Source organism: Triticum dicoccoides, chromosome 7A (genome assembly GCF_002162155.2).
Source record: "Triticum dicoccoides isolate Atlit2015 ecotype Zavitan chromosome 7A, WEW_v2.0, whole genome shotgun sequence".
In the NCBI taxonomy this organism is placed as follows: Eukaryota; Viridiplantae; Streptophyta; class Magnoliopsida; order Poales; family Poaceae; genus Triticum; species Triticum dicoccoides.
In genome coordinates this window covers 709,990,862-710,000,082 of record NC_041392.1, presented here as the reverse complement: position 1 = coordinate 710,000,082, position 9,221 = coordinate 709,990,862, and the positions used below count along the sequence as shown (strand labels likewise).

Sequence of the window (9,221 nt, the reverse complement as noted above, 5' to 3'; positions counted from 1 at the left end):
CCGCTGCCGCCGCTGCTTGCGCCGGCATGTCGCAGGCTGCTCCGGTTCTGCGTGCCGCGGCCGCGCGCTGCTTGCGCTCGTGCTACGCCCCGCCGCTGTTCCTCGTTTCGATGTTGTCGTCACTGGGGGGAGGTCGCGGAGGCTCCGTGTGCAGGTCGTTGCGCTGCCGCCATCACTGGCGGGAGGTCACGGCCGTTCTGTGTAGTGATTCAGAGCCAGAGCCGACCCTAGTCCCACACCCCATGCTTCCAGGAGCAGGCGTCAGCCAACTTGTGTGCCTCGGCCATGGCCGCCGATCTCGACCGGGACTACGTCGTGGTCATGGCAGGCGCGAGGCTAGAGTCGCCACTGCACGTCAAGGAGGCGGCTAGCACCTTGACCCAGGCCGCGGCAGCGGTGTAGTTCGGCGGCGGTGGCCTGCGGGAATGGCGGCGGGGCCTGATCCCGATTGGATCGAGTAGGGGAGGGACATATGTTTTTTAGGGAGGTTTTTTTTTTAAAGTCCAATCTAACATCGTCTATTGTGAACGTTATGCCACGTCATCGATTGCGGCACCCACATGTCATAATCGCAATTAAAATGCCCAAGGGGACCGATCAATGCTTTCTTCAAAAGATTAGACCCAAATTCATAGAAGAGTGTTTTCTACAACCCCGCGTTTCAATGTGGTGATTTTCTGCAAGTCACTCCCTTTTCTTTAGACAGCAGCATCAAATTGAATGCAAGCTAGCTTCCCCTTCCCAGCTAGCCAACCCAAAATCTGTCTGCCTGCCTGTCAGCAACTCAGCATGCTGTTTTTGCATATACAATTCGTATGGCACCACCACTCACTGATGAAACCTAAGTGAAACAACTCCTTCCTCCCAGAATTAGGCCAAGCCATGGTCAATCTCCTGCTAAAGGGCCTCCCTTGATTAACCGGTTGGAGGTAGACCACAGGATACGCGACCAGGTGACGGTGATTTCCAGCTTACACATGCCACCGAGATCAAGCATGCCACGGCTTTGACCTGCATCCAGAGGCGCAAAGGATGCCTTACCCTCTGCCAGAACCTCATCATGGTCACGACCACCTCGACTCACCACGCCGCGGACTATCAGTTGCCCAAACCTCTCAACAGACACAACACGACGCGACAGCTCAATTGTGCCATCGTCAGCAACAACAAGCGCCTTCTCTTCTCCAGAGTCGAGCAGCATGACATTCATGTCACCCACACTGCCGATACATGCAGTAAGCTGGCCTCGGGACCCATCTGGCCATGACCCCTTGACGATCTGCACAGCGATGATGGCCTCAACGGAAGACACCACGAGGCCACATGTTAACTCCAATGTACTATGCTTGCTGGTGTAGAGACTGCTACTCACGCAGGATCAGAGTATGCACTATCCAAAGCTTACGCATAAATTGATCTTTTCACAACATAAGAAGCGCTCGAATACCAAAAATATATAATAGAACACCTGCACCCAGGCCCTCTCTATCTAGCCATTAATTCCCTGCATCGCGATTCGTGCAAATAGATTTCTCTTTTTTGTTTCTCTCACATAAAACATGTTTTGAAGTTCAAACCTTTGCAACGTGGCAAAGCTTTCTATCTAGAATCTAGGATAAATTTTTAAGAATTTTTTGTCGAACATAAATATACAAAAAATGATCTAGTTAGAAAGCTTTGCCACACCGCAAAGATTTGAACTTCAAGACATGTTTTATGCGAGAGAAACAAAAAAGAGAATTTCATATAGAAAGTTAGTTGTGTTGCACATATCTTAAAGCAATATTGGACAGCCAGGATACCAGGGCCGGGGTGCAGGTGTTCTAAAAATCCACGTCCGCTCGAATACAAGGCTTAGATCGGTGTCCTCAGATTCTGTACTTCCCTTCACTTTCAGCATGGCCTCGAAGTACACATACCCATTATAGACCACGACACGGGTAGGACCTACCAGTACTAAATATGGATCCTGCATACAACACAAGTGGTTAAGTTGACATCCAGAATGGCATAGACTATAATCTTGTTCAGATTTTTTTTACACTGGTAAATGGAAGAATACAATATAGAAAGTAAGATCGACTGTCATGCATTCTAATATGTGATGTAGTCTTCATGGTGATTGATTATATGGCATAATGTTATAGCTTATAGAATCTATAAATTAGTATGCATTCAATCTTCATAGTTAACCACTCATATTGAACTCCTATATGACCAGAACTTTTATATAATTTCCTTAGTTTTGTTCGGTTCACAATAAATCAAGTTGTCTATATTGTTCTGGATTAACCAGTGCGGATAGAAATTTTACACTTGGGAAGCATGGTATTTGCCAAAAAGCAATAAAGTTGGATAGTCACATGTCAAGTACTATAGTACAATATACAGTACCCTCTAAAAGCTCATTAAGAAGGCAACCAATTCAATTAAACCGGTCAGAGTTGCTTCAATGAGCATAACAATAACATGATCTCTATGTATGGGGGTAAAAAAGAAGATAGGTAGGTACGCAAGGACGTGAATTTTTGGGACATGCGGCTACGCGCTGCCGATATCCTGGTCGTCCGCCAGGGCGCTGCGATTGCTACTTTTAATAGGACTTCTGCAATACGCGCGCCGCGTGAATTCCCACTTCACAAGAATACGCTATACAACTCAGTAGTGGACCAGGCATGGTTCAAGGTACAGGCAGCATTCAATGGATCAGACGAGAAACAAAGCCCCGGCCCGGGAGATGGGGTAACTCCCGTCCTTCAGTGGGTGTGCATAACAAGAGGAGATGGCTTCAGCAGAAACAGAGATTAACAGGCTAGTGTATCGACACTATACTTGATCTGGAGTCTTTTGTTTATTTGGTTACGACTGAACACTATACTTCATCTTTTTTATTTGCCGTATCATCTTTTGTTCTGGTTTGGGACGTTCTAGGGCCGGGGATCGTGGGAGATACAGGTTCGTCTATGATAAATGATGATTTTAATCATTCCAGGGTTCCTTGATTGCCTGCCATGCATCTACAGCGGGGTGACAGCCATTTAAAGGAATGTCGGCAGCATGTGCAAATTGTATCATATATGAACCTTGATTAATTTGTTAGGAGATTATCATGATTAATGTGATTGTTGATGTTTTTTTGTGTGCAGTCAGTCTTTGTCAGGACTCGGGAGATTATTATGGTTAGATATTGCTGGAAACCTTGATTAATTTGTAATGGTGAAGGTGAAATTGAACTCACCTGCTTTGTTTATTGCTTAACGAACCATGAGACCATAACACAAAGCTGTTTGCGCTGTAGGTGAACCAGGCAGCAGATACTAGAACATACATTGATGAGCTTGATGGAAAACTAATTACTACTCCCTCCGTTCTGAATTACTTGTCGCAAGTATGGATGTATCTAGATGTATTTTAGTTTTAGATACATCCATTTCTTCGATGAGTAATTTGGAACGGGGGTAGCTATTACTCCCTTCGTTCCAAATTACTCGTTGCAGAAATGAATATATCTAAAACTAAAATACATCTAGATACATCCATACCAAATTGGCAAGGCACGTGATGAATATGTTCTTCAGCCAAGCTTGGTTGTCTTCAAGAAGTGAGACGTGGTGGGTGAAGATCAGGTGTCGGTGCACTTACAGACCGTGGAGTGCAAGAGGTGGTGGTAGACTGTGGACTGAATATACTTGCCCTCCCACTTACAGAACATGCATCCTCCTACATGCAACGAAATTTTGTTAGCCGGGATGAGTACACGGGATGGATTGAAAAACCGATGATGAACTTACACCATGACATGCAGCCATCCATAAGCACCGGCCTCGCTCGTGGCTTTCACACTGATGGAGGTGGTGTGGTGTGGCGCTGCGTTGAGACGTGTATGAACACATGCTTGTGAACTCCGGCCAGACTCTGACCAATGAAGAGTGAGCATGAACAAGAATGGTTGGGCAGCAGAAACAAGCAAGCTGGAGGTTTAAAACGAGTGAGGGGAGCGTGGTGCAGATAACCACTGGGACTGACATGTACTCGATGCTCGTCTCGATTCAATGCATGACGATGCCTTGTGGGCCATCTGCTAGCGAGGTCAGAGATAATAAGCAAGCTATACAACTTGTATACAGTCAATGGAATTCATTATACAGGCTCGATGTATTTGAACGGCACGAATCACGTGAAAGCGGGCGGCCGTGATTCCAACCTCGCGTGGCTGGATGTCTACTCATGATTTATCGGGTACCCAAGGGATAATTAACAGAAAACATTGCACTATGCTCCACAGCAAGGACCAAACAAAAGAACCTGTTGAGTGAGGGTTTGGCAGTTGTCCCTCGTGTGGTTGAAAATAACATTGCGACTGTATTCCAGCTTGTCGCGCACAGCGACCATGCCCAAACACATCAGCGGCCACTGCAAATCCCCATCTAACCCCGCTACCTTGACAGTAAAGATCTGCACAGTAAGCCTGTGCTTGGTGTCATCAGGCATAGGGTTGTCCGCGAAACACATGGCAGGGATACGCGCTGCAGACAAGTCAATTCAGTTAAAGATTACAGAAAATCCTAGTGGGACATATGCATGAATCGACGGAATTGTCACACAGTTTTAACCCTAAATCTGTGTCTGTATCTACAATGATTGCTTGACGATAGAGAGCTTTACAAGCATGGAGGAACATCAATCAATCGCACTTACTGTTGCGCTTGAAGTCGAAGCCCTCGAAGTCCTCCCTTTTTGCCAGTTTCATTTCCAATTCCTCGCGGCCAAGGTCATAATCCAGCTGCCACCTGTCCTTGCTGGGGTCGGTAGTTTCCTCCGGCGATGGTGGCGCCCGGGCTTGCTCTGCTACGTATTTCCGCGCGGCGCGAGCTCCTTGTCCCCGTTCTTCCTCCTCCACTCCGTATCTTCCTGCAACAGCGCCGCCCGCCTCTCCTCGGTGAGCTCCTCCGGCACGACCGGCGGCGCGCCGGGGTTCGCCTGGTTCAGCCTCGCCACCGCATGCTTCAGCCTATCCTCATCGAACACCTGCTCGAACGAATCCATCAGCCACGGCACCACCTTCACCGTCTTCGTCGCCCCCGCCGCCTTCTTCCGCCATGGCTCATCTGCCTCGGCCTCGGATTCTCGCTTCGTCGCCGCCGTATCCAGGTCCATCTCGATCACAGCGGCTTGCCAAGATCGATCGGAAACACACAGAGGGGGCGGAGATGAAACTAGATCTAGCCAGTGAACGAGTTAGGTAATTTTTCTGGCCCAAACACAAAAGGTTTGTTTTCTTTTCTTTTCGGGAAGGTTTGTATATTTTTGGGGGCCTGCTACACGTCCGCCCAGCTGGGCCGCGAGCTGTTAGATCTGCCGCATCGACCGGCCGAGCACACCTCCACCATTGCAACATAGGCCTTGTTGCAGTATTATTTCTGCAACACAACTCTTGTTGCAGACTTTTTTTGCAACAACTGTTTGATTGCAAAAATATATTTGCAACTGAGGTTTTGTTGCAAAGAAATTTCAACTTAGGTCTTGTTGCAAAAAAAAAATCACAAGTTTTCTTGTAAAACATAAACCCGTCATAGACCATTGCAACATCACATATGTTTTAAAAGCATAACCCAGTTACATGAAGGATGGTATGTAGGCCCTCACTTGATGTTGTCATTCACGGAAGTTGGCGGACGCGGCCACTGCAATCCGCCAATTGATAGTAAGCGTTTTCCATATATTTTTGACCAAATGTTTGATTTAAGATCCGTTTTGGCTGTCATTTTTGTCTTGATGAGATCTTCAAAATAAGATCATTGTTCACTGTGTATCTAAAAAAATATTATTTTTTTCTCTTTTAAACTTGACTCGGAACTTGATGTACCGGAAGCATGTGCACGCGGGACGCACATCTGAGCGAAAGACAGATATTTCTCACCGACAAACTACAAAACATGTAAATGTTACACGCAAGTTTCGAGTTCCAAAAAGCATAAAGTGTTTTTTTTAAATATGCCTAATATTGACCTTGATTCAAATAGACCATCCAAGCAAAGAAGGCAGTCAAAATGGTTCTGAAATCACACAACTCATTTAAAATATATGACCTCTTTTTTGTTTGAATAAAAAAAACATACAGATTTCTTTATAGGAGAGGGAGGTGTAAAGTACTCGACAACCCAGCGGGGAGTACATACCGTATTTGGCCCACCGGGTTTTGGAGCAACAACACGAAATGCATGTCGACAACCTTGGGCCAGACGTTCACCACGTATATACTCCCTCCGGTCTTTTTAGTTCGCATATAAGATTTGTCTGAAGTCAAGCCTTGTAAAGTTCGATCAACTTTTTAAAAAAAATGTCAACATTCACAATATGGAATTAATATCAGTAGATGCATCATGACTTAAATTTTTATATTGTATAATTTTAACATGATAGATGTTGATATTTTTTCATACAAATATGATCAAACTTTATGAAGTTTGACTTCAGACAATTCTTATGTGCAAAGTAAAAAAAGACCGGAGGGAGTACTACAAATTTAGGACATGAATATTCAGTGACCGTCAATTGTGGCCGTATTTTCCGACGAATGGCCGTTTTCACTAGGTGGTCATTCCCAGTGAACGATTTCATTCGCTTCTCCTCAGCTCCGATGACGAACGAATCGAGTTAGCAACCAGACCCCCTCTCGTGTGCGGAAAGCATGAAGAGACCTGTTAGGTCTGCTCGGCCCCACACTGTCAGCCAACCCCCCAAAACCCACACTTTCCCTCACTCTTCGTTACCTTCTTGCCGACGAGGAATTCCCCCCTTCGTTTCACCCCCACATGGATCTGGTTCCTCCCCCTCTATGTTCTTGTAGAACCTTCAGGCACCATGGCAAAAGTGCCACGAAATCACGATGTTTGAACGGATCAAATCAACAGAACATGCAAATCGAGATAAATATGACACCCCCAAATCCTTTCCCTCCCTCAACTGCCATCAGTTTCTGCCTAATATTGCCATGGTTGAAAACAGGGGTACTTTTGCTCCCCTAGATTAGAAGAAGGATGTCAAAAACGCAGCAATTGCAAGACCAGCTGAGTGATGGCTGATGGGTCCGGTCCGATGAAGGGCGTGTTTGGATCTCCTCCAGCTTCACAAAACTTCTCAAATCCAGCTTCTTTTTGTGGCTTCTAGCTTCACCTGGTGATCCAGAAACCGTTTTGCTTGAATCGACAGCTTCTCGTAGCGCTGGAGCCCAGCTGGGAGGGTTGTGGCCCATTTGGCACCGACTGGGCCAGCTAGAGGCAGCTAATTTAGGCCCAGTGCATCGATTCACTGGAGATCGCTAGATTCTTTTCTTCGAGCAAGGGGGCAGCAAACCGTTTTCTTTGGCGGTGGCAACACCCTGTAAATTGAGCAAACTTACCATTCTCCAATTCGTGTTTTTGCACTGCAATCGGTCATAGCTTCCTGAAGCTAGCTTCTCGGAGATATTTCGTTCGGCTCAAATCAGCTCCAGGAATTTATGAAGCGTGGAGTGGGAGGATCTCCGAACACGCCCGAAGCCCTTTCAAGAGAGCATAGTGTGCTAGTTGACTCTGAAATTCTAAAGCAGTAGTAGCAGACCCAGGAGAATGGACTTGGCCTGAAAAGTGATATTGCCACTTGGATGCAAAAAGGGGTAAAAAAACTAGCTGAATGGTTAAACACAAAAAGTTATTAACCTTTTTATAAACTTAAACACGACAAGTCATACTTTTCAGTCTGTTGAACCCATAAACTTGCAGACACTTGGATTAATGTCTTAACATTGAAAGAAAATTTTAAATTAAAAGTAAATCATGAGTAAATTATGCTACACATACTACACAAGTATCTTTTACATGTTAAACTTCGACATTGTCTAAAGTTCTATCGTTGCTACGATGATGAATGTTGCATGCATCTCAAAGTCGGACATACTATATGATCGCAAAATTAATGTCGTTTGATTATGTGATCTCAAATGCTTGATTTTAGCTTTTTTCTGATTGTTGGCCAACCTTTAAGAATTTTCGGGTTGTTGATGAATCAGGCATGTTCAACCCAGAAGATGTTATGTACAGAATGATGTTGTTGTAAGGTATCTGGTTGTTTGTGGATTGATGAAGCCTTTTCCCACGTGATTTATTAAATATTTGTGCGCATTAATTCAATCCTTCAGTCAAATGGTTAATACCACTTCCCTATGTTTTTTCTCCTTTCAATCAACATCTGCTTTGGTCCTAGCTACAAGATATATTATGCTATAAACTATCAAACAACAACCACACTATTTCTTGGGATATAAATGATACATTTACCAAAATGTCAGCTCTTAGTGTTTGTCTAGTTATTTCAAATTTTTGAATGCGTTGAACCATCTTTAATGGCGGTAGACTAATATTAGCTGGCAAACTACCACATGATGGGCTTGAGATTTCAGTGACTTTGTCTCGGCTGACTTAGGTGAGCTAGCTCATTGGTCAGGTGACATAACGTCAGTCAATCTGAGCCCCTCATGATGAATACAGGCTACCTTGTTTTCTTTCTATGTGGGAAGACAACTACAAAGTTATGTAAAATAATTTGGATTTAGCCTCAAAAAAGAAAATTGGTTTTGATTTAGTTAAGAAAAAAATTATTTGACTTGGTTTGATTGGGGTGCGTCAATCAAGGGCTATAGTGCAACACCCATGTGACACTCAGGGCTCAGTAGCAAGCCACTATAACGAGCCCTCCCCACAAAAAAATTAACTTAACATCTCATGAATCCGTAGATCCATGTATCAGATATTAAATTGATAAGAACAGATACTATACTTGATCTTAGACCGTGACCCACTGTCCTGTTTTATTGGTCCCCTAAACCGCCTCCGCTGAGGTGCGCAGCGATATGGGATTATATATTCCACCAACGCGTCAAAGCTCAAAGCTGCGTTCGTCCTTCGCCGAGCCGGACAGATGCGCGGCATAACCTGCTCTGTGCCTGTGCTTCCTACTATTTGGGGCCTGCCTAGAAGCCCATCAACAAGGTCACGGCCCACAGATATCGATCGCCCCAGTTTGTTTCGGCTAGGACGAACTGGGCTGTTAGTGCACCCACCAGTCCCACGAAAAAGAAAAAACTAATTAGTGCCTTAGACGTCGCTCAAAAAAAATTAGTGCCTTAGACTTGCTGAGATTTTCGCCTAAGAAAACAGAGGCTCACTTGCTAAAAACAAAAG

General features: G+C 45.0%; 1 non-coding gene across 1 annotated transcript; it reads right to left on the bottom strand.

Moving 5' to 3' along the window:
* Nucleotides 1-8,653: 8,653 nt before the first annotated feature.
* Nucleotides 8,654-8,840, bottom strand: LOC119334797. The gene has a single exon (XR_005161558.1). It is a non-coding gene; the product is annotated as a U2 spliceosomal RNA (small nuclear RNA).
* Nucleotides 8,841-9,221: the final 381 nt, after the last annotated feature.